Source organism: Rattus norvegicus, chromosome 6 (genome assembly GCF_036323735.1).
Source record: "Rattus norvegicus strain BN/NHsdMcwi chromosome 6, GRCr8, whole genome shotgun sequence".
In the NCBI taxonomy this organism is placed as follows: Eukaryota; Metazoa; Chordata; class Mammalia; order Rodentia; family Muridae; genus Rattus; species Rattus norvegicus.
The window spans coordinates 72,637,974-72,664,858 of record NC_086024.1 but is presented as its reverse complement, the minus strand read 5'-3'; the positions used below and the strand labels follow the sequence as shown (position 1 = coordinate 72,664,858).

Here is a 26,885-nt window from a genome sequence, read left to right as displayed (position 1 = left end):
TGAGTGTCTATTTGAGCAACACAGGTGGAGTTTTCAAATTTCTGGTTTAAACATAAAACACGTGTTATTATCCTGGGATTTGGCAAAGAGAAACGTATCTACCTGAAATCAATTTTCTATGGATGCATTTAAAACGGTAATGATAAATGGTTTTAAAAAAGAAAACAGCATTCTGACATGACCATGCATACATATTTATTGATTTCTTTAGACAAATTTGCAGGTGGCACTATGAGAAATTTATATTTTGGCACTGATCTTAATCATTTTGTAACTGCAACATGTTACATGAAGTCTAGATTGGTTTGGATTATAAATCATTCTTAAAAATAGTTATTCAATGTCTGTTATTTTGAAGGATTTCAGGGAAATCAGAGCATGTGATAAAGTAGCACGTGTCACCTGTGTCCTTAGTGGACTTGTAAAAGTTGGGAGAATGAGAAATTCTGTTAAAATAGTTCTATGAAAATAATACAAGTGAATGTTTGAAAAATAAAACTACGAAGACAAAGCCATCTGACTTACAGTCTACATGGATGACAGTAGTTTGATCTTGTTTTATTCATTTCTACTATACGTTATTCTTCATGCATGTAGTCTCTTTCCAAAATTCAAACATCCATAGAGATTCTTTATCTTCTTCTCAAGCATAAAATTCTCCAACTTAAAGACAACATAAATGATTATAAATCAGATTAAACCCTAAGCATATGAATACAATAGACTTTTATGGTCTTCCTCTACTATCCAAATATTTATGAGCCTTTGCATGGTCAAAGGCTGCTAGAAGCCTGCATCTTCCCCTCTTTTTGTGCAGGTGGGGAGGAAAGAGTTTATTTCAGCTTACAGGTTACAATCTGTGCTCCCCCCAAAAAAAATAAATTCCAAGAAAGAAACACAAGGCAAAGACTTAAAGTAAAATCCAGGAAGGAAGATTGCTTTCTGACTTGTCCTTCTGACTTGTTCTGTTATCTCTCTCATATAGCCCAGGCCTCCTGCTAGGGATGGCACTGCTCATAGTAGATTGGAGCCTTCTACACTGCCAATTAGTAATTTTAAAAACACCTCAGTTGATTTGGTCATCTTATCAGGGCAATTTTTTGGGTAAGGTTCCCTTTTCCTAGGTGACCCTAGGTTTATTTCAAGTTGACAGTTAAAGATAACTATGTCAGTAACTATGGAAATTATATATATATATATATATATATATATATATATATTATGTACACAGTAGGTGTAGCAAAAACGCTTTTCCTTTTAAAATCCAATTTAAAATTAAAAAGAATTGCATCACTTTGCCCCTCCCCCTTTTCCTACTACCTCCACCTTGTACTCTATATTCTACCTTCATTGTTCTTTTTCTTCTCTAATATGGCCATAATCTTTTTCTGCTTTCTGCTTTTGTACCTACCATTTGCACATTGCAAGCATCTCTGCCCTACATTTCTTGATAGACAGCTTTTCCTATCAATCAGTTCTCAGCATAGATGCTCTGTAAGAAATCTGTCCCTCCCCTTCAGTCAAGAAACCTCCTACTTTTCCTCAACCAAACATGTTCTACTTGTAGACACATCCTGTTTTCTCTAGCACAGCATGGTTATATGAAGTATCGTAATTATTTGCTTGTTTTTGTTTTCTTGCCTTAATCTATCTGATTAGAAATACCATGGCATGGGCAAAAGAACCTGAGTAGGGTCTTTAGCAACTCATCCTATGCCTGGGCCACAAAGCTAAATAAAGAAATTAAATAAATAAGTAAATAAATAAACAAACATTGCTGATTGAATGAGGCACAGTAAGTAATGTTCCTGCTTGACAGTCAGCCACAAAAGAGAGATACAGGAAGTATCTAGGATGTTGATTAATCTTATCAAGAAAACTGAGTTATGTAAGCTTCTAGACATCATGCTAAAATACACAAAAGTGTCCCTCTTCTCCTGTCAGCCATGCGTGTAGAGTGTTAATTTCCCTTTTGTTTATTTTTGATAACATTTTTGACAGTCTGGCTAGTTGAACAGAGCATTCTCTAATAACACATCTGTGACTAGACTGCAGCCAATTACATGATCATCAATCTGCCAAAGAATGCAAATACTCCTGAATAACTTGTTTTCTTTTATTATAAACCCCAGCAACCAATAGTGTAACCATCCACTAAGTACCCCTGAAGTGGTATAATATACTTTTATCATGTCATGAAAAAGCTGGGAAGAAATATTTTGTGTTTTAATATATACCTAGACCTATTGTCTTCTTGATAAAAGTGAAAATTACATTCAACAAAACATGCTTTTGCTTAATGACTTCTGATTAAATATTGAATATCTCTTTAATGTAAGTTTTAAAAAATCTGGAATATTCAAATGAAAGGAAATAGTCAAGATTACCAAAATAAATTTCCACCTACTTTTTTCTTTAAAACACATTTAATTTAACATGAATCTCAGCAATGGCTTTGGAAAATGAGTGCCTCTTAGGAGACTTTTACTCACTCTCAGTACCACTCTCTAGGATCTGCCAGCCACTTTAAAATTAAGGTGGCTGGGGTAGGAACTCCTACTATTCCTGAAAAGAAGCTTTTTAAGTAAAGATCACTTTTGCTTTTCTTAATTTTATTCTTCCAGCTACTTCCTTTAATGCACTTACTGATATAATTCAAGATAATGCAGCTCAGAAGTTCTGAACATGTAGTTACAGGCTGATAATTTTAGAGGTTAGAACATTCGGTCAGAACACTCATTAGATTTCCATGTCTTCTATCCTTTCTATAATTTTTCATATATCCATATGTCTATCTAAACACAGAAGACAGTGGCTGCTCTCTGCTGAGAGACGAAACGGAAATCTCCATTACAATACCTCGCCTTCTCTATGAATGCGCCACATTTTCAGCTGTCTTCCTGTATTAACTGATGTCATCTTGTAGATTTTCAGTCTTGTCTAAGCGGCTCTCACGGTGACACTAATGATGAAAAGATACACCACGAGGAGCAGTTATTAATGTATATCACTGATTATATAAAACATTGCTTTGTCTAGTTGTACTATGTTGCACAAAAACTGCCCCATCATGTTCATTTAACATCGATATAGTCTACACTTAGAGAAGGATATTTTGAAAGGGAAGTTGGTTAACTCTTTTAAAAGTCTTATGAAAAGTGGCTTGGAAATTACTATATATCACCATCCAAGCCGTTATATAATTTGCCTTTGTGAGTGGAGATCAATACAAGGAGCACAAGTTTAATGATACAAGATGAATACAAATTATTCAAAAAAGAGCAGGCATTTAATGTTTCCTTTTAATGAAAATGCTGGTAATGAAAGTAGAAATGTCTTATGAATTGGAGCCTTTCTGCAATCTTGTACATCCCACTCATGACACTGTAAAATTACCCTATAATATGGAAAGACCACAGGCATTACTATGCTGCGGCATTGTGAAGCAATACCTACCTTTATTGGCTGGAATTTTCTGGCTAAAAGCTTATTCCAATGCCTTGTGATCATGAAACAGATACTACACAGGAAGAGAATAAAGAAATACTAATCAACAGCTACTATTAGAGAACATTAGAGTTTTGAAGTTAAATAATGAATGATGGTAAAAAGAGATCCTTAGGGCCCTTAGATATTAGTGTAGCAGGCCCTGCTTGTTCTGGCAAGACGACAAGAAGGGGAAGGTATTGGACCTGTAGTCCCAGAATTAAAATTTTGTTTCTTCTATATCCATTCTGTCATTTCACATACATTACTTTCCTGTTTTTCCCCCTCTGTCCAAATCCTTTAGGTATACACTTTAGATCTTAGCAAGTCCCTCCCAATTCTATTGTTTTGCCAATGCCATTGCATTTAGTTACCCTAGATCTTTTTAAGTCGTTTTTATTTTTGAAATTCTAATATAATTACATTTTTCTTCCCTTTCTTCCCTCCAATCCCTCTCATATATGCCTCCTTGCTCTTTCATATTTTAATATGCTGAGATACATAATTTCTATTCTAAAGATGATGATTTCATGAGTTTTATCATAAGCAATGGGCAAAACAATAACCGTCTTAATCATCCCGGATTCATCTCTGTTGATAGAAGAGGAGCCGGGGAACCAAGTGGTTATAACTCAGAGATGATGGCTCACACTATAGGCTGGGTTGTGCTTAGAAAAACAATACTGCCTGGGGCAAGTACAAGTACCTGATTAGAGCTTGAGGAGTTTCGGCAATTCAAGCACATTTCTTACAATCCAGGTAATGAGTAGAAACTTGTGACAGCATCATATAAGTTAAATGATCAAACATTTTACATTAAAACTAGAAACAACAGACTTCTGTTCCCATTCAAACTAACTATTTATTCTTTTAGAGTATATGCCCAATTGTTGGCAGCTTGTTTGGGGGTTATAGGAGGGAAGAAATATACCTTTGATCAAATACTGATCCTCATGTACCAGGGGAAGATTGTCCTCTTCAGTGGAGCAGGCAGCTTCAGGTGGGATAAAAAGAAGGACAGTAAGGGAGAAGAGAAAGCTGACCTACCTAGCCAGATCATCAGAATCAACCATGACAATCATCAAGAACACAGATTCCATAGCATGATCACATTCACATCCACATGCTATATTTCAATCTATGGCAAAGGATCAATATCTTCTGTTGTGTGTTAGTAAACTGAAGGCTCAACAAAATTTAATTTTGTTTAATTTGTTCAATTTGTTTATTGTTTGCTTGTTTGGGACAAGAAATCAACTCTGAGGCCAAGATTGACCTTGAATCTAATTTATCATCTTCCTTCCTTTGCCTTCTGAGTGCTGAGATTATAAGCATGTACTATGATCAGCTCAAGACTTAAGGAGCTATGATATCAGCATATTCTCTCTAATTCTTAGGATTAATATATACTCAGTAAATCACTAATTTTGTATCAATACCTGATTGAAAATAATTGAAAAATTTTTAAAAATTCAATGAATAAATGACTTTCTGAAGAAAATGACTTTTAATTTAAAATATTATTAAATTGTAAAGCTGATATGGATGAATAAATAAAAAGAAATGATCGTAGTATTGTGTAAGTAAAAATAAACAAAAAATTGGAATAATTATAAATCAAAGAAACAAAATAGAGAACTAACTATAAAAATGTAGTGAAATGCTAATTTTGATAATGACCATACCAACTGTAATTTCTATTTTTTTGATACTCTGAAATCAAAATTTAGGGATGAATCCATCAAAGGGAAACAATATATGAGTCACTAAACAACATTTTAAACAGCAGGAAGGATTTTAGTTATTCTAACAATGTAAACTATTCTATAAGTATCATGAGATTTGATGCCAAATTATGTCAGAGACAATGAATGAATACAATGAGAGAGTGCTCTCTAAACACAATGAGCAATTGCACAAGTGAATTTGCAGAATCTATGATAGCATGCACAAGCCAGACAAAATTCCAGCGTAAGAGTATGTGGATGTGAAGTCCCACCCCACCTAAGAAATTATTGGCAATTAATAGCTGCTCTCTCTCTCTCTCTCTCTCTCTCTCTCTTTCTTTCTCTCTTTCTCTCTGTCTCTGTCTCTGTCTGTGTGTGTGTGTGTGTGTGTGTGTATGTGTGTGTGACAGAGAAAGAGGGAGGAGGATGAGGAGGAGGAGGAGGAGGATGAGGAGGAGGAGGAGGAGGAGGAGGAGGAAAAGAAGGGAAAAAGTCAGTTTTCTTTAAGAGTGCTGTCCCTGGTAAGTCAACCATGTGGACATAGTCACATGTCCATGAGTAAATGAGCAGCAGAAATTGGACTTGATGAATGAAAAACCAAAACAAAGGACACAAAATTGGATGGGGACAGAACAGGGGATGGATCTGGAGCAGTTGGAGGAGAGATGAGTATGGATAAAATTCATTGTGTAAAATTCTCCAAGAACAAAATAAATAAATACTGTCTTAGTGGTTTCTATTACTCTAATAAAACACCATGACCAAATGCAAGGAAAGGAGAAAGGGATTGTTTCAGCTTATAACTCTCAGGTCAGACTCTGTCACTAAGAGAATCAAAGGCAATAATTTGAGCAAGAAACCTGGAGTCAGGAACTGAACCCAATGCTAGAAAGGAATGTTACTTATTGGCTCCCCAGGGATTGTTCAGCCTGTTTATGTATACTATCCAAGGGTGGCATTGTCTGCAATGGACTGGGCCCTTCCACAGGGTCATCAAATAAGGCAATGAACCATATGATAGACTCAATCTGGTCGAAACAATGTATCAATTCAGTTTCCCTTTTCCAAAATGACTCTAGTCCATGTCAAGGTGATAAAAAACAGAGGTAAAATACATGTATAGACAAATAAAAACACAACCTATTAAATACAAACAGATATCTAACCTTCAGGAGAAACAAAACATAATAATACATTATATTTTGAATTCTATATAGGAAAGTTTTTAATTCAAAAACATATTTCAAAATAATCAATAAAACCTGTAAATTTATCAAGCTGATAAATTCTGGTAAAACTGACTCATTTACTGTTGATTGTATGAGCTCATTTCCTGTTCATTGATATTTGGACTTTTATTATTGTAATTTAGCCTTAATTATCACAGCACTGAAATAAAGCCATCATTATTTTATAACCAAGATATAAATCTTTTCAAGTAATATACATGTTTAACAATTTACTTTCGAAACAGAAGTCTTATACTAAAAATATCTTTCCTGTGCTAAAATACTCATTGAGGTTTATTATTTATTTAATTATAAAAATATATTAAGGTCTCTTCACACCTGGAAAACACTGGAAGACATTTTTCATTCTGTCACATGACCAAAATCAGAATGTCATCCATAATTTAATTTTGATTCTTTAAGTAGAGTTATGGAAGATAATTTGCTTTGTAAAAGAATACTCTTTTATATTATTAGAATATATTTAGCTAATTATAATCTTCATCTAACTAACACTTTACAATGACATTTTAGAGTTTTTTAAAGGTAAATCTTGGTTTGGTCCTTTCCCATGTCACAATTACATTTCAAACGTGGTCTTGAAACCTACTTCTGCCTTCATACAATCATTATTATTACTTTCTCAACTTGTTGTTGCTATAAGAATAGTTAGCCAATATGACATTTTCTTGACCGGAAAGGGGCAAAGTCAATGATAATTTTAATAATGAGGTAAAAATATCATATCTGTGCCACAGAAAACCTCAGTGAAGCTTCATTTGGTTCATAATCCTTGAACCTCCATTACATCTGCGCTAGAAGCTAGTGTTATGAGTGTCAATTAAAACAAGATCTTTGATCCAAAAAACTTCAACTAGTGGACTGAAACTCTTAAAAATGTGACTCCACATATGTGTTGGTCAGACTTTTCATTTCTGTGATAAAATGCCAGAGAAAACAGCTAAAAGAAGGAAAGGTTTATCTTGGCTCATGGTTTCAGAGATTTTAACCAGTAATTAGAAAGTTCTGTTGCCATGGTCCATTGGTGAGACAGAAAATCATCAGAAAACGGATTAGTTTGAGTCACTTCTCAAAACATAAATAATACTTAACTGTAGGTTAAATTCTTACAGAAATTAAAACAAAATGTTTCAGCTTCTTTTTTACTACTATGATAAAAGTAACCTGACTAAGGCGATTTAAGGGATTAAGAGTTGGTTTTGGTATACAGTTCTAAGTTATAGAACATCCTGGTAATGAAGTTACATCAGAGGTTGAGGAGCTGGCCACAGTCAAAAGCAGAAAGAGATAAATAACACTTGTTGTCAGCCCCCTTTCTCCCTTTATGCAGTCCTAGTGTCAATTGTGCCACCCAAGTATTCAGGCTTCCGACTTCAGTTAACATACCTAAAGAAGACAGTCTCGTACAGACATCCCCAGAGGCTTATCTCCTAGATGCCCTTCATCATATTTAATGGACAGTTGAGATTAACCATTAAAGTAAATGCGAATGATAAAACAGGGAATCCAGTTTAATGATAATCCATCAAATGATCCATTTGATGTCTAGGGAATTTCTCCTTTTTGAAACCGAATTTGGAGGTTGAGATGATATCTCAGCACTTGTGTAAAAGAGCCAGTGTGGTCACCAGGAATTATAATCTTGTGCAGAGGGCCCACTCAGATAGATGCTCAGAATTTGCTACGTGGCAGCTAGTGATATCTGGACTAGTAAGAGTATCAGTCTCACAAGAAAAATATAGGTAAATGGTGGAGAAACCTAACATTAATGTCAACTTCTGGCCTACACTTTCTCTCCCTCTCTCTCTTTCTCTCTCTCTCTCTCTCTCTCTCTCTCTCTCTCTCTCTCTCTCTAATACACACATAAACTATATAACATACACAAAATAAAATAGTGACATAAATTAACAAATTACTACATTATAAAATATTTTAACTTATTTTGTGCAGGCAAGTGGTTATGTATATAGACTAAACTGTATGAGCTATTAAAAATAGTGCTGGAAAGAGGTAATGCTATGATGTGTTTAGTATCCTTTTCTGAAAGAAATTTTTGCTTCTTGAATCCAACTATATTGAGAGATAAAAGAATTGATTACTATACAAATACTCTCATTAAAAAGCTTTTAAACTTTAGCATTTCTTTTGTAGTAGGCTTTTGTGGAATAATCCCTTCATTCAAATAAACTAAACAATAAACTGGACAATTAAAAGAAGGTTGATGTTGCTAGCAGCTAAATTTAAAATAATAAAAGCTACCTGTTTAGTAATAGTCATACTTACAAAATTGAACTCGTTGATAATAAACAACCAAAAAATAACCCCGGCAGAGTTCATTCTTCAGTGTAATATTTAAGTACATAATGTATGAATTAAGCTTATATCATTGGAACATCCTTAGTCCATGACTTACATGCAACTGTGCCTTTTTATATGAAAGATTCTGTGCACTCAGTGGCTAGAGTACCAGAGAGTGGGCATTGAAAACTTCATTTGAAGTTGATTAAAAGAGAGAAATCTGTGTAGGGTGGCAGAATATAAGTTCCCCCAGGGTAAGGAGGTGAAGAAGGGAGTCAAAAATAGAGGTAAAATAAGAATAAAAGACTTTATCTCAAAGAGAACCTGAATATGATCTTGGGAAATCCACAAAAGAACTGATAAAGAAAAAAATGCAGATTTCACCAGCAGTATGACCATAGAAAAGCAACCAGTCGCATAGTCCAATTGGGACAGCAGCCAGTGGCTGTAAGCTCCATGGGCCGAGAACATGTATGCAGCAAAGGAAAGCCCCTTGGAATTCAGCACCCCAACATGGTGTTGTGAGTTACTAGAGACCCAAACTGGAGGCCCAACAGTCCCAGATATGGAGTACAGGAATATAAAATTGGGAAGACCCTAATACCTCAGCCCTCCTTCTTCTCCACAGTCCAGAACAGAAAACCTTCAAGCAAAGTTTTCCTTGAATGGTTCAGAATGCACAAAGAATAAAAAGACTTTAGAGGCAGACCTCGACCTGAAGAATGGAATCTAGACATCTAGAGATGGAAGAAGGGGCCATACTTAAGAAAAACAGAACTGCATAACAAACCATTCCTGGTAGTAGCCTGTGGAATACTAAATCCTGGAAAACTACAGGCAACACAACAGAGAAGGACAAGCAATCTACTGCTTGTAGAGATTTCAAGACATGCAGATTGTAAAATAGCAGAAGGGTAAGGAATCCTGAATCTAGACATCCTCAGTGTCTCATTCTGTGCTGTCAGGAAGGAGCTACACAGTGAACGAAAAGCTTCTAACAAGACTCAGTGCAGTGCCCTAATAGAATTGGAGTAGACACGGTGGGAGATAGGGGGAATCCCTGTGAAGAAGCAGTATTGCCTAAGAACACAGGGTATATTTTAGTTTATTATTAAAGTTCTTTAATGCTTATTTATTCTAATTTTAAAACAATTTATTTATTGGTGTGGGTATGCATGTATGCACATGAACACCATACTTATGGAGGTCACAGGAAAACTTCAGAAATTTCTTTCATTCCACTCTGTGGGCCTAGGAGATCAAACTCAGGTTCTCAAGCCCAGCCAGCAGTCTACAGAGACATTCAGCAAAAAGAAGTCAAAAATAATGATTAAATATCTCCTGCAAAGAAAATTCTGACGTCAGATGAGTTATTGCTGATTTCTATTAAACTTTGAAAGAAGACAAATACTAAAATTGATCTAGCTGTACCTCATTAAAAAGAAGGGAGAGAGACTGCAAAGAGAAACCAACATTAACCCTGATAGTAAAACCAGACAGAAACACTTCATAGAAAAAGAAAACTGCAGAGGAATTGTTTATGAACATAGATGCAAAATGTTCAACACAATGTTTACAAACTGGATTCTAGGTGGCATTAACGTCATTTGTCATGGCTAACTTGGTTTTATCCAAGGGATACAGGGTTGGCACAAAATAAACATCTCAATCAATGTAATATATAGCTAGAATTAAAAATAAGGAATATTATTTCAATAAATGCAGGAAATGAATTTGACAAAGTTCAATGTGTTTCCATGATGTAAGTCCTAAAAATATAGTTCAACATAATAAAGGTAAACCTAAACATAATCCACCTAGCTATGGACACCAGATTTTCTTTATAAAGAAGACAGAAAGATACAATAGAAAAAAGAAATCATTTTAGTAAATGTGCTGTCTTACTGGATGTCAGCATGTAGAAAAATGTAAATATATTCATATCTATCACCCTGAACAGAACTTATGATCAAGTGGGTCAAACACCTCAACATAAAACCAGAGACAGTGAACCTAGTATAAGAGGAAATGGGAAAGTGGGAAATAGCCTGGAACGCATTGACACATAAGATAACTTCCTGAACAGAACACCAATAATGCAGGCACTAAGATTAAAAAAAAATCATAAAACTGAAAGGATTCTGTGAGGCAAAGGACACTGTTAACAGGACAAAATGGCAACCAACAGAAAAGAAAAAAAGATTTTCACCAACTTCACATTCAATGGAAACTCAAAAAACTTGACATCGAAAAATCAGATAATCCAGTTAAAAATGGGGTAGAGGTGGGAGGGAGACCTAAACCTTCAGAGGGACAGACACACCTGGGAAACCAGAGGAGACTACTCTCTGTCCACATTTCTGACTCTAGAGAAAAATGCCGAGCACCATCTGGGCTACCTGCACACAGGGATCCAGGAGCAGTAGTGTCAGTGCCCTTCTGGTTGCTGCCCACAGGGAGAGCTGAAACCCAGCACCGAAGAGCAACTTCAAGCCCAAGACCAGAGGTAGGACCAACTATTCTGCTCCAAATGACCTGCCTGGTAGACTCAGGACACACAAAGGCAAAATTCCTCTGGGACCAGATACTTCCGGTTTCTAGCTAGTGCCTGAACCCTTCTGATCCTGGGCCACAGCTCCTGGCTCCCACACCACTTAGGAAAGAGAGCTGATTGCCCAGAAGATTGGGCAATCCTGAGACTGCAGGGCAGGAGAGACCACCACTTCTGCCCACCTTTGCCCACATCCCTGTCCCAAGAGGAAACTGAATAGTGCCTTCGGACACAGGAAGATAGGAGGAGTCAAGCTGCAGGAGCCCTGAGGTCCAGACTGTGCCAGATCTGAACTTAAGTGGTCAAATAGCTCCTTGTACCCAAATCCCATGGGAGGGAGAGCTAGACCTTCAGAGGGGCAGACACTCCTGGGAAACCAGAGGAGACTACACTATATCCACATTTCTGACTCTAGAGGAAAATGCCTAGCACCATCGGGTTCCCTGTGCACAGGACCTAGGAGAAGTAGGAGAAGGCCCTTCTGGTTCCTGCCCACAAGGACAGCTAAAAGCAAGTGGGCAGGAAAGTCTATATGCCTGGGAACAGAAAACTCGGTTCCCATATCTGGCTGAAAGAAAACAGGAAAACAGGTCTACAGCACACAGGCCTATAGGATGGTCAAGTCACTGCCAGAAATAGCAAAACAAGGAAACACCAGGAACAACCTGATGGCAAGAGGCAATCATAGGAAACCAAGCAACAGAAACCAAGACTACATAGCATCATCAGAGCCCAATTGTCCCACCAAATCAAACACACCAGAAAAGCAATATCTAGATTTACAATCACATATTATTGTGATGATGGAGGACATTAAGAAGGTCATAAATAACTCCATTAAGGAAATACAGGACAACACAAATAAAGAACTAGAAGTACTTAAAGAGGAAACACAAAAATCCCTTAAAGAATTACTGCGAAAAAAAGCAGGAGAGGGAAATGATCAAAACCATCCAGGAGTAAAAAATGGAAATAGAAACAATAAAGAAAGCACAAAGGGAGACAACCCTGGAGACAGAAAACCTAGGGAAGAGATCAGGAGTCACAGATGCGAGCAACACCAACAGAAAACAAAAGATAGAAGAGAGAATCTCTGGAGCAGAAGATTCCATAGAAATCATTGACACAACTGTGAAAGATAATGTAAAACAGAAAGAGCTACTAGACCAAACAGGAAATCCAGGACACAATGAAAATATCAAACCTAAGGATAATAGGTATAGAAGAGTGAAGACTCCCAACTCAAAGGACCAATACATATCTTCAACAAAATCATAGAAGAAAACTTCCCTAACCTGAAGAAAAAGATGCCCATAAACATACAAGAAGCCTACTGAACTGCAAATAGATTGGACCAGAAAAGAAACATCGCCTGTAATATAACTGTCAAAACACCAAATGCACAAAGCAAAAAAGAAAAAAAAAAGAATATTAAAAGCAGTAAGGGAAAAAGGTCAAGTAACATATAAATGCAGACCTATCAGAATCACACAAGACTTCTCACCAGAGACTATGAAAGCCAGAAGATCTTTGACAGATGTCATACAGACCCTAAGAGAACACAAATGTCAGCCCAGGTTACTTTATCCAGCAAAGGTCTCAATTAACATAGATGGAGAAACCAAGATGTTCCATGACAAAGCCAAATTTACACAATATCTTTCTACAAATCCAGCCCTACAAAGGATAATAAATGGTGAAGCCCAAAACAAGGAGGCAAACTCTCCCTAGTAAAAACAAAAAACTAATCGCGTTGCAACAAAACAAAGAGAAGACAAGCACACAAACATAATCTCACATCCAAATACAAAGGTAACAGGAAGCAACAATCACTATTCCATAATATCTCTCAACATCAATGGACTCAATCCCCCAATAAAAAGACACAGAATAACAAACTGGAAACATAATGAGGACCCAGCGTTTTGATGCCTAAAGGAAACACACCTCAGAGACAAAGATAGGCACACCCTCAAGAGTAAAGAGCTGGAAAAAAAAAAAACATTCCAATCAAATGGTCTGAAGAAGCAAGCTGGAGTAGCCATTCTAATATCGAATAAAATTGATTTTCAACAAAAGTCATCAAAAAAGATAAGGAAGGACACTTCATATTAATCAAAGGAAAAATCCACCAAGATGAACTCTCAATCCTAAATATGCGCCAAATACAAGGGCACCTACATACATAAAAGAAACCTTACTAAAGCTCAAAGCACACATTGCACCTCACACAATAATAGTAAGAGATTTCAACACCCCACTCTCATCAATGGACAGATCATGGAAACAGAAATTAAACAGAGACGTAGACAGACTAAGAGAAGTCATGAACCAAGTGGACTTAACAGATATTTATAGAACATTCTATCCTAAAGCAAAAGGATATACATTCTTCTCAGCTTCTCACAGTACTTTCTCCAAAATTGACCATATAATTGGTCAAAAAACGGACCTCAACAGGTACAGAAAGATAGAAATAATCCCATGCATCCTATCAGACCACCACGGGCAAAAGCTGATCTTCAATAACAATAAGGAGAGAATATCCACATATACATGGAAGCTGAACAACGCTCTACTAAATGATAACCTGGTCAAGGAAGAAATAAAGAAAGAAATTAAAGACTTCTTAGAATTTAATGAAAATGGAGGTACAACATACCCAAACTTATGGGACACAATGAAAGCTGTGCTAAGAGGAAAACTCATAGCTCTGAGTGCCTGCAGAAAGAAATAGGAGAGAGCATATGTCAGCAGCTTGATAGCACACCTAAAAGCTCTAGAACAAAAAGACACAAACAAACCCAGGAGGAATAGAAGGCAGGAAATAATCAAACTCGGAGCTGAAATCAAACAAGTAGAAACGAAAAAGAGTAAAAAAAGAATCAACAGAACCAAAAGTTGGTTCTTTAAGAAAATGAACAAGGGAAAGGGCAGCGCAGATCTTCCTAGTTGCTGCCTCCACGGAGAGCTCGTAGGCAGCACCCCACAAGCGAACTTGAGCCTCGGGACCACAGGTAAGACCAACTTTTCTGCTGCAAGAGACCTGCCTGGTGAACTCAGGACACACAGAAGCAAAGTTCCTCTAGGACCGGGCACTTCCTGTGTTTAACAGGAGTCCCAAACCCGCGGATCACGGTCCGCAGCAGCTCTCTGCTCCCAAACCCTGTGGGAGAGAGACCTCACCGCCTGGTAAGGTGGGCACTCCTGAGGCTGCAGAGCGGAAGAGACCACCAACACTGCTCACCCCTGCCAACATCCCTGGCCCAAGAGGAAACTGTATAAGGCCTCTGGGTTCCCATAGAGGAGGGCCCAGGAGCAGCAGGTCCGCTGCATCTGAGACACCGGCAGAACCTGAAGGGATCTACCTGATAAACAGTTCTCTGCACCGAAATCCCGTGGGAGGGAGACCTAAACCTTCAGAGAGGCAGACACGCCTGGGAAACCAGAAGAGACTGCACTCTGCACACATCTCTGACGCCAGAGGAAAACCCCAAATGCCATCTGGAACCCTCGTGCACGGAAACTCCCGGAAAGGGCGGCACAGATCTTCCTGGTTGCTACCTCTGCGAAGAGCTCATAAGCAACACCCCATGAGCAAACTTGAGCCTCGGGACCACAGGTAAGACCAACTTTTCAGCTGCAAGGGACCTGCCTGGTGAACTCAAGACACAGGCCCACAGGAACAGCTGAAGACCTGTAGAGAGGAAAAACTACATGCACGAAAGCAGAACACTCTGTCCCCATAACTGGCTGAAAGAAAACAGGAAAACAGGTCTACAGCACTCCTGACACACAGGCTTATAGGACAGTCTAGCCACTGTCAGAAATAGCAGAACAAAGTAACACTAGAGATAATCTGATGGCGAAAGGCAAGCGCAGGAAACCAAGCAACAGAAACCAAAACTACACGGCATCAGTTGAGCCCAATTCTCCCACCAAAACAAACATGGAATATCCAAACACACCAGAAAAGCAAGATTTAGGTTCAAAATCATATTTGATCATGATGCTGGAGGACTTCAAGAAAGACGTGAAGAACTCCCTTAGAGAAACACAGGAAAACATTAATAAACAAGTAGAAGCCTACATAGAGGAATCGCAAAAATCCCTGAAAGAATTCCAGGAAAACACAATCAAACAGTTGAAGGAATTAAAAATGGAAATAGAAGCAATCAAGAAAGAACACATGGAAACAACCCTGGATATAGAAAACCAAAAGAAGGGACAAGAAGCTGTAGATACAAGCTTCACCAACAGAATACAAGAGATGGAAGAGAGAATCTCAGGAGCAGAAGATTCCATAGAAATCATCAACACAACTGTCAAAGATAATGTAAAGCAGAAAAAGCTACTGGTCCAAAACATACAGGAAATCCAGGACTCAATGAGAAGATCAAACCTAAGGATAATAGGTATAGAAGAGAGTGAAGACTCCCAGCTCAAAGGACCAGTAAATATCTTCAAAAAAATCATAGAAGAAAACTTCCCTAACCTAATGAAAGAGATACCCATAGGCATACAAGAAGCCTACAGAACTGCAAATAGATTGGACCAGAAAAGAAACTCCTCCCGTCACATAATAGTCAAAACACCAAACGCACAAAATAAAGAAAGAATATTAAAAGCAGTAAGGGAAAAAGGTCAAGTAACATATAAAGGCAGACCTATCAGAATCACACCAGACTTCTCGCCAGAAACTATGAAGGCCAGAAGATCCTGGACTGATGTCATACAGAATCTAAGAGAACACAAATGCCAGCCCAGGTTACTGTATCCTGCAAAACTCTCAATTAACATAGATGGAGAAACCAAGATATTCCATGACAAAAACAAATTTACACAATATCTTTCTACAAATCCAGCACTATAAAGGATAATAAATGGTAAAGCCCAACATAAGGAGGCAAGCTATACCCTAGAAGAAGCAAGAAACTAATCGTCTTGGCAACAAAACAAAGAGAAGAAAAGCACACAAACATAACCTCATATCCAAATATGAATATAACAGGAAGCAATAATCACTATTCCTTAATATCTCTCAACATCAATGGCCTCAACTCCCCAATAAAAAGACATAGATTAACAAACTGGATACGCAATGAGGACCCTGAATTCTGCTGCGTACAGGAAACACACCTCAGAGACAAAGACAGACACTACCTCAGAGTGAAAGGATGGAAAACAACTTTCCAAGCAATTGGTCAGAAGAAGCAAGCTGGAGTACCCATTCTAATATCAAATAAAATCAATTTTCAACTAAAAGTCATCGAAAAAGATAAGGAAGGACACTTCATATTTATCAAAGGAAAAATCCACCAAGATGAACTCTCAATCCTAAATATCTATGCCCCAAATACAAGGGTACCTACATACGTAAAAGAAACCTTACTAAAGCTCAAAACACACATTGCACCTCACACAATAATAGTAGGAGATTTCAACACCCCACTCTCATCAATGGACAGATCATGGAAACAGAAATTAAACAGAGACGTAGACAGACTAAGAGAAGTCATGAGCCAAATGGACTTAACAGATATTTATAGAACATTCTATCTTAAAGCAAAAGGATATACCTTCTTCTCAGCTCTTCATGGTACTTTCTCCAAAATTGACCATATAATTGGTCGTAAAACAGGCCTCAATACATACAGGAAGATCAAAATAACTATACTCAACAATAAAAGGACTTCGGGGGAATCACTATCCCTGACCTCAAGCAGTATTACAGAGCAATAGTGATAAAAACTGCATGTTATTGGTACAGAGGTAGAAAGATAGAGCAATGGAATAGAATTGAAGACCCAGAAATGAACACACACACCTATGGTCACTTGATTTTTGACAAAGGAGCCAAACCGTCCAATGGAAAAAAGATAGCATTTTCAGCAAATGGTGCTGGTACAACTGGAGGTCAGCATGTAGAAGAATGCAGATCGATCCATGCTTATAACCGTGTACAAAGCTCAAGTCCAAGTGGATCAAGGACCTCCACATCAAACCAGATACACTCAAACTAATAGAAGAAAAACTAGGGAAGCATCTGGAACACATGGGCACTGGAAAAAATTTCCTGAACAAAACACCAATGGCTTATGCTCTCAGATCAAGAATCGACAAATGGGATCTCATAAAACTGCCAAGCTTCTGTAAGGCAAAGGACACTGTGGTTAGGACAAAACGGCAACCGACAAATTGGGAAAAGATCTTTACCAATCCTACAACAGATAGTGGCCTTATATCCAAAATATACAAAGAACTCAAGAAGTTAGACCGCAGGGAGACAAATAACCCTATTAAAAAATGGGGTTCAGAGCTAAACAAAGAATTCACAGCTGAGGAATGCCGAATGGCTGAGAAACACCTAAAGAAATGTTCAACATCTTTAGTCATAAGGAAATGCAAATCAAAACAACCCTGAGATTTCACCTCACAACAGTGAGAATGGCTAAGATCAAAAACTCAGGTGACAGCAGATGCTGGCGAGGATGTGGAGAAGAGGAACACTCCTCCATTGTTGGTGGGATTGCAGACTGGTACAACCATTCTGGAAATCAGTCTGGAGGTTCCTCAGAAAATTGGACATTGAACTGCCTGAAGATCCAGCCATACCTCTCTTGGGTATATACCCAAAAGATGCTGCAACATATAAAAAAGACACGTGCTCCACTATGTTTATAGCAGCCTTATGTATAATAGGCAGAAGCTGGAAAGAACCCAGATGCCCTTCAACAGAGGAATGGATACAGAAAATGTGGTACATCTACACAATGGAATATTACTCAGCTATCAAAAACAATGCCTTTATGAAATTCGTAGGCAAATGGTTGGAACTGGAAAGTATCATCCTGAGTGAGGTAACCCAATCACAGAAAAACACACATGGTATGCACTCATTGATAAGTGGCTATTACCCCAAATGCTTGAATTACCCTAGATGCCTAGAACAAAATGTGAATGCTTCACTCCTTCTTTAAAAGGGGAACAAGAATACCCTTGGCAGGGAATATTGAGGCAAAGATTAAAACAGAGACTGAAGGAACACCCATTCAGAGCCTGCCCCACATGTGGCCCATACATATACAGCCACCCAATTAGACAAGATGGATGAAGCAAAGAAGTGCAGACCGACAGGAGCCGGATGTAGATCGCTCCCGAGAGACACAGCCAGAATACAGCAAAATAGAGGCGAATGCCAGCAGCAAACCACTGAACTGAGAATAGGTCCCCTATTGAAGGAATCAGAGAAAGAACTGGAAGAGCTTGAAGGGGCTCGAGACCCCAAAAGTACAACAATGCCAAGCAACCAGAGCTTCCAGGGACTAAGCCACTACCTAAAGACTATACATGGACTGACCCTGGACTCTGACCCCATAGGTAGCAATGAACATCCTAGTAAGAGCACCAGTGGAAGGGGAAGCCCTGGGTCCTGCTAAGACTGAACCCCCAGTGAACTAGTCTATGGGGGGAGGGCGGCAATGGGGGGAGGGTTGGGAGGGGAACACCCATAAGGAAGGGGAGGGGGGAGGGGGATGTTTGCCCGGAAACCGGGAAAGGGAATAACACTCGAAATGTATATAAGAAATACTCAAGTTAATAAAAAAAAAAATAAAATAAAAAGGACAAAAAAAAAGAAATACTCAAGTTAATAAAAAAATAAAAAAAAATAAAAAAAATAAAAAAATAAATACTCAAGTTAATAAAATAAAATGAAATGAACAAGATAGATAAAACCTTAGCCAGAATAACAAGAGGACAAAGAGACTGTTTCCAAATTAACAAAATCAGAAATGAATACGGCACTGATCAGAATCAGCGGAATTCAAAAAATTATCAGATCCTACTACAAAAGCCTATATTCAACAAAACTTGAAAGTCTGGAGGAAATGTCAATTTCCAAGACAGATACCAGGTACCAAAGTTAAATGAGGAACAGATGAACTATTTAAAGAACCCCATAACGCCTAAGGAAATAGAAGCAGTCTTTAAAATTCTCCCAACCAAAGAGAGTCCAGGTCCAGATGGGTTCAGTGCAGAACTCTATCAGACTTTCATAGAAGATCTCATACCAATACTATCCAAAATATTCCACAAAATTGAAGCAGATGGAGCGCTACCAAATTCCTTCTATGAAGCCACAATTACTCTTATACCTAAACCACACAGAGACCCAACAAAGAAAGAGAACTTCAGACCAATTTCCCTTATGAATATTGATGCAAAAATACTCAATAAAATCTTGCAAACTTAATCCAAGAACACAACAAAATGATCATCCATCATAATCAAGTAAGCTTCATCCAGGGTATACATGGATAGTTTAATATATGGAAAACCATCAATGTAATCCACTATAGAAACAAACTCAAAGAAAATTGAAGCAATCCCACTGAAGTCAAGGACTACACCAGACTGCCCACTCTCCGATTTAGTCAATATATTTCTCGATGTCCTAGCCAGAGCAATCAGACAGCAAAAGGAGATCAAAGGGATACAGATTGGAAAGTAAGAAGTCAAAATATCTCTATTGCAGAAGATAAGATTGTATATTTAAGTGACCCCAAAAGTTCCAGCACCTGATAAACACCTTCAGCAATAATATGGGTACAAAATTAACTCAAATAAATCAGTAGCCTTCCTCTGCAAAAAAGAGAAACAAGCCAAGAAAGAAAATAGGGAAATGACACTCTATATGAGTCCCAAATAATATAAAATACCTCGGTGTGAATTTAACCAAGCAAGTGAAAGATCTGCATGATAAAAACTTCAAGCCTCTGAAGAAAGAAATTTAAGAAAATCTCAGAAGATGGAAAGATCTTTCATTCTCATGGATTCGCAGGATTAACATAATAAAAATGGCCATTTTACCAAAAGTGATGTACAGATTCAGTGGAATCCCCATCAAAATTCCAATCCAATTATTCTTAGAGTTAGAAAGAACAATCTGCAAATTAATCTGGAATAACAAAAAACCCAGGATAGCTAAAACTAGCCTCAATAATAAAAGGACTTCCAGGGGCATCACTATCCCTGAACTCAAGCAGTATTGCAGAGCAATAGTGATAAAAACTGTATGGTATTGTTACAGAGAGAGGCAGATTGACCAGTGGGAATAGAATTGAAGACCCAGATGAACCCACACACCTATGGTCACTTGACTTTCCACAAAGGAGCCAAAACCATCCAATGGAAAAAAGATAGCATTTTCAGCAAATGGTGTTGGATCAACTAGAGGTCAGCATGCAGAAGATTGCAGATGGATCCATTCTTATCACCCTGTGCAAAGCTAAAGACCATGAGGATCAAGGACCTCCACATCAAACCAGATACACTCAAACTAACAGAAGAATTTCAAACACATGGGTACTAGATAAAATTTCCTGAACAAAACATCAATGGCTCAAGTTCTATGATCAAGAATAACAAATGGGTTCTCATAAAGCTACAAAGCTTCTGTAAGGCAAAGGACACTCTCATTAGGACAAAATGACAACCACTAGATTGCGAAAAGACTTTTACCAATCCTACAACTGATAGAGTGCTTTTTTTCCAAAATATACAATAAACTCACAAATTTAGACTGCGGAGAAAAATAACCCTATTTAAAAATGGGGTTCAGAGCGAAATAAAGAATTAATAGCTGAGGAATATTTAATGACTGAGAAGCACCTAAAGAAATGTTCAACATCTTTAGTCATAAGTAAAATACAATCCAAAACAACCCTAGACTCTACCTCACACCATTCAGAATGGCAAAGGTAAAAAATTCAGGCAACAGCAGATGTTGGTGAGGATATGGAGAAAATAGGAACACTCCGCCATTGTTGGTGGGATTGCAAACTGGTACAACCATTCTGGAAATCAGTCTGGAGGTTCCTCAGAAAATTGAACATTGAATTGCCTGAGGATCCAGTTATACCTCTCTTGGGCATATACCCAAAAGATGCTCTAACATATAACAAAGACATGTGCTCCACTATGTTCATAGCAACCTTATTTATAATAGCCAGAAGCTGGAAAGATCCTAGATGCCCTTCAACAGAAGAATGCGTATAGAAAGTGTGGTATATCTACACAATGGAATATTACTCAGCTATCAAAAACAATGACTTTATGAAATTCATAGGCAAATGGATGGAACTGGAAAATATTATCCTGAGTGAGGTAACCCTATCACAGAAAAACACACATGGTATGCACTCATTGATAAGTGGCTATTAGCCCAAATGCTTGAATTACCCTAGATGCAGAGAACACATGAAAATCAAGAAGGATGGCCAAATTGCAGATGCTTCACTCCTTCTTTAAAAGGGGAACAAGAATACCCTTAGGAAGGGATAGGGAGGCAAAATTTAGAACAGAGACTGAAGGAACACCCATTCAGAGCCTGCCCCACATGTGGCCCATACATATACAGCCACGAAACTAGATAAGATGAATGAAGCAAAGAAGTGCAGGCTGACAGGAACCAGATGTAGATCTCTCCTGAGAGACACAGCCAGAATACAGCAAATACAGAGGTGAATGCCAGCAGCAAACCACTTAACTGAGAAGAGGACCCCCATTGAAGGAATCAGAGAAAGAACCGGAAGAGATTGAAGGGGCTTAAGACCCCATATGAACAACAATGCCAACCAACCAGAGCTTCCAGGGACTAAGCCACTACCCAAAGACTATACATGGACTGACCCTGGGCTCCAACCTCATAGGTAGCAATGAATATCCTAGTAAGAGCACTAGTGGAAGGGGAAGCCCTTGGTCCTGCCAAGACTGAACCCCCAGTGAACGTGATTGTTGGGTGGAGGGTGGTAATGGGGGTAGGATGGGGAGGGGAACACCCATATAGAAGGGGAGGGGAAGGGGTTAGGAGGATGTTGGCCAGGAAACCGGGAAGGGGAATAACAACTGTAATGTAAATAAGAAATACTCAAGTTAATAAAGATGGGGGAAAAAAAGAAAAAGAGAAAGTGTGGTCTAATAAATTATGGTCCTAACCAAATGTAAGGAAAGAAAGGAATCAATAAGTTGAGCATCATCACCCATTGTTCTGTGCTTTCTCACAATGTACAAGTTGCCTAACAGGGTTCCATTCTTTACTTATGCTGGCAAAGTGTACCCCCAATTTATTAGGTAAAACAACTCTTTTTTCAGTAAATGACATTGCCATGCATGTTGTCACAACAAGAAAAGCAAATAGTGCATGTATGAATCTGTGAATGTTCATGTGTTGCTTCCATGTACCGTTCTGTGTTTATGTGTGATTTGGTTTGATAATGATACAGGGACCAATCTCATTTTCTTTCTTATAAAGCACACATACATCCAGTTACCCACAGAAGACAATTTTAGCAATATTTTGACTTTAGGATACAGTTCTAAATTATTATTGTTCTCTGTTAACAAAAACCTAGATATATCTTTCTCAGTATCATTAATCTTTTGACTATTTAATGACAAATGAAGTCATTATTAATATTTACAAAATAATTATACCTAATCATTCAAACATCATAGCCTCCACAACCTTTATTTATCCATTCTAAATATCTTGTTTATAACAGTATATTAAGTAGTATTGCTTTTCCTAGAAAATAAGACAATTTTTCATGTAGTTTCAACCATTTTTTTGAGACACATTTTCCTTTTTGATGTAATTGAAGGAAAAGTACTGAGTAGTAAAAATTTTCTATCCAACATGATCATATGAAGGGGTCAAAGGTAGGTTGGCCCAGGAAGCACACATTTTTCTTTCCAGTTTTATATGTGAATTTCATGGAGCACTCAGAAAATAGTTTGTTTCTCAATCCCCCCAGCTGGAAAGTTGAATATTAAAAAATGCCATGCAGAGAGAATACCGAATGGCTGGATACCAGCAATTGAAGTAGACTGTAGGGGATTCCCAACACATTCCATGCTTCAGATGATGAACACTCCAAGAAATACAAGAAGGGCAGAAGGGATATTATCAAACCTCGTGTTAGTCAACCAGAGGATTTCCTGCTATCTGTGGACTTAGAGGGAAGAGAAAACAGGAAGTATTGGTTGCTCTAAAGAATTTAGAAGTAATTTTTTTTCATGAAATTTACTTCTATCCTGTAAGCTGTCAAAAAACACTGAAAGATTAGATAGCTTTGGGCAAAGGAACAGTCATTGAGTCCATCATGTATAAATTTTCCTTCAGCATTAGAATGTTCATTTCCTCAACATCTAATTATCTCACATTTTGAGCTGACATTTTTTGGGTAGAAATTTGACTTCAATTTATACAGAATTATTTTACTCTTTAATTTCAAGAAATATGCTAATAATTGATTCTTTTTTGGTTTTGCTTCTAGCAGTCATTAAGAAAGGCAGAAGTGAGCTTGATAAGTAATATCTCACAGTACCAATTATACAAAAAATGTTCTCCTGGAATAAGGCACTATACACCTCATTTAGTAATCAAACATTAAAGGCTCTACTGGCTAACATATGTATGCACATGGTGATCATCTACAAGGACTGGAAAATGAAATCAGCAATGGGAAACCTATAATGATCACATCAGCCATTACTTACAGCTCCAGATATCTCAGGGTAGCATGTAGACATAGCATGTTATCTGCTATATCTTAAAGGTTAAAAAAAATACACTTCAGTCCTAATCATGAACTACCTATGAATGCACAATTTATGGCCACTAGAGTTGTTTCTATGTTAAAATTACCAGTGATGGAGGGGGTCAGAATCTTTGAAAAATAGATTCTGGATTGCAACTTCAGGGAGATGTTTACCTGTAATCCCACTGAGACATGAAAAGCAATTCTTCTCCGGGGCAGATTTTCAAAACTACCCAGTTAATATATACTCCCTTGTCCCCCTAAATCATTCAAACACAGCGACTTTGAGCCTTCACAGTGTGTGAAGATTGCACAAATTTCAGCATTTTAACATCTTTGACAATAAAAAACTGGAAACAAGAAATTTCAGTAAAGTCTATACTTTACTCTTCAGTTGCCTGGATTTCTGGGGCTGAAAAGTCCATGGTTTACCCTACTTGCCAAATTGGCTCTTTGTATTAGGCTACCGTTTTAGTAACATTCCAAATCAATAACTGTTTGTTCCCTGAAATGTTACTCTTACCCTTGACAAAATTGGTAATTCCAAAAAAATTAAGTCATTTAAAAGTATATATATATATATATTGTGTATACTTGTATGCTTTATTCAAAAAAAAACCTATTATAAGCTTTACAGCTAAAGGGCATTCTCCTAAACTGGTGGGTTTTTTTCTATGTGACTTCAATTTTTAAAAACTCTGTACTTCAAAAAAGTTCATATTGATATATATTATATATATCCATAAGAAGATTAATATAGTTCTTAAGAGGCAGAAAAGAGGCAAATAATCAACCATGATTATTAAACTGTATGTAATGCAAACATATATCAGTATAAATAAAGAAAATATAGCTAGTGATTCAGAATTTAAGCTAACAATACACTATTTGTGGTGAAATTACCAAACCTCACTGTACTGAATATAATAATTACCAAAACTTTATTTATTATTTTATTTTACTTTCATATAGCCTAGTAATAATTATATGTGATGTATTTGTTGATTAACTATTAATTATCCTTTCTTCTGAGCTAATCTCTATTCCCAGCACATTGCTGTTTCCAAGTCTCATTAGGACCAGGAAGGATGAATTTTTATCACAAAGGTGATTTAACGTGTTTAATTGTATTTCTTTCACAACATACCATCTATTTGAATCAGATCTATGCTGAACACCTCTGAAAGCACTCCAACTATTTAATCAGAGAGGATTTAATACAAGAAAAAACGTTATGCAAACTCAGTGGAGGTCTGGAAGACAGGTTTCAATGATATTGCCTATAAATGTGCTACAACATCCCACACTATCAATTCTCTGACTATATATTTCCAAGCAAGAACGGCAGGAACAGGCAAGTTCCAGGGTAGCAAATGGGAAATTCTTCTATACAGACTAAAACACATACACATGTTCTTAAGAACAAGCTTATACTTCTCTAGCCACTGAGTAAATTCCTTCTGGTTTCACTACACTAATTCCCCATCTATGTATTTTACAATAACCCATAATATGTGCACATTGTGTTAACATTAATATCCACAATTTATGATGAACTAAAAATTCAATAAAACAAAACTGAATAATATATTTACATGGTGGGCAAAGAGCTGATAAGACCCTTCCTACCTGACTTAGGAAGCTTGCTTTCCTGTAGAACCCAAGGCACCTCCTAGAGTGAGCTGGACACACTCACATTACGTGCTAATTAAGAAAAGAAAATACCCCACCGAAATCTTTTTTTAAAACTTTCTATTGATTCTTTGTGAATTTCACCTCATATACAGTAACCCCACTCATCTCCCAATCCTGGCATACCAGCCCTCCACCCTTGCAAACTCCACTCCAAAAGAAATTTTAAAAAATCTCACCGTGGAAGCAGCTGTTTGTACAGAGGGTCACAGTGTGTCACACAGAATACACTTTTTCCAAAAAAAGCTTCCATTGAAAATGCTATAGAGGCATTTTCTTAATTGAGATTACTTCTCTCAGACAACTCTAGCCTGTGCCAAGCTGAAATAAAAACCTAGCCAGCACATAGCTTAAATCTACTTTTGTACAGAATGAGAGATGGGTACAATTTCATCTTCTCCTGGTAAAACTCCTATTTTACTAAAAATATTTGTTGAAAGGCTGTCTTTTTATTCAGTACATTTTTTACATTATTTTAATCTTACACAATATATCAAAACTACAATTTCTTTCTCCCACCATTCCTCCCAGAACACCCACTCCTCTATTCCCCAGATACACTGTTCTGCCATTTCCCTGCAAATACGATCAGGCTTCCCAGTGATGGCAAGTAAACAAGGCATAAAATGTTATAATCGGACTAGGAATAAACCCTGATAATAAGGCTGGACAGGCTAAACCAGTAGGAGAAAAGGGGTCTTAAGAGCAGGCAAAAGAGTCAGAGACTTACAGAGGACCTAGTGCAAACCCGAGCAAGCTCCTCAATTATTATTCAGTCTCTGTGAGCACCTGTGAGCTTTGCTTAGTTGATTCTATAGTCTGGTGTTCTGCTTTCCTCAAACCCTCTGGCGTCTACAATCCTTCCTCTATTTCTTACACTGGGTTCCCCAAGCTCAACCGAATTCTTGGCTGTGGGACTTTGAATCTACTCCCACCCACTATCTGAGGAATCCTCTGTGATGATGATTGAGATGAGGACCTATCTATGAATATATCAGAAGATCATTAGGGATTGTTTCATTAACTTTTTCTTTTTGAGCAGTCATAATTGGTTCTGCTCTAGGTGCCTGAGCTATTCAGCTTTTGGTTCCTGGTTACCCAGGCAGTGATGGGTATGGATTCCGTCTTGAGGAGTAGCCCTCAAATTAGACCAGTCACTAGTTGTTCACTTTCGTAAGTTCTAAGCCACCTTTGTCCCAGCACATCTTGTAGGCAGGACAGGTAGTCAAAGGTTTTGTGGCTCAGTTGGTGTCTCAGTCCAACCTCTAGAAGCCTTGCC

At 37.6% G+C, this 26,885-nt stretch overlaps 1 long non-coding RNA gene across 2 annotated transcripts; it reads right to left on the bottom strand.

Moving 5' to 3' along the window:
* Positions 1–537: 537 nt before the first annotated feature.
* On the bottom strand, positions 538–26,885 carry LOC102546496 (uncharacterized). 2 transcript variants are annotated; one of them, XR_010052664.1, is made up of 5 exons: positions 26,796–26,885; positions 4,418–4,480; positions 3,457–3,520; positions 2,860–2,962; positions 538–663 (listed from the first exon to the last, which is right to left on the bottom strand). It is a non-coding gene; the product is annotated as an uncharacterized LOC102546496 (long non-coding RNA). The 2 variants fall into 2 exon arrangements; XR_593009.4 differs by having other exon boundaries at positions 25,786–26,879.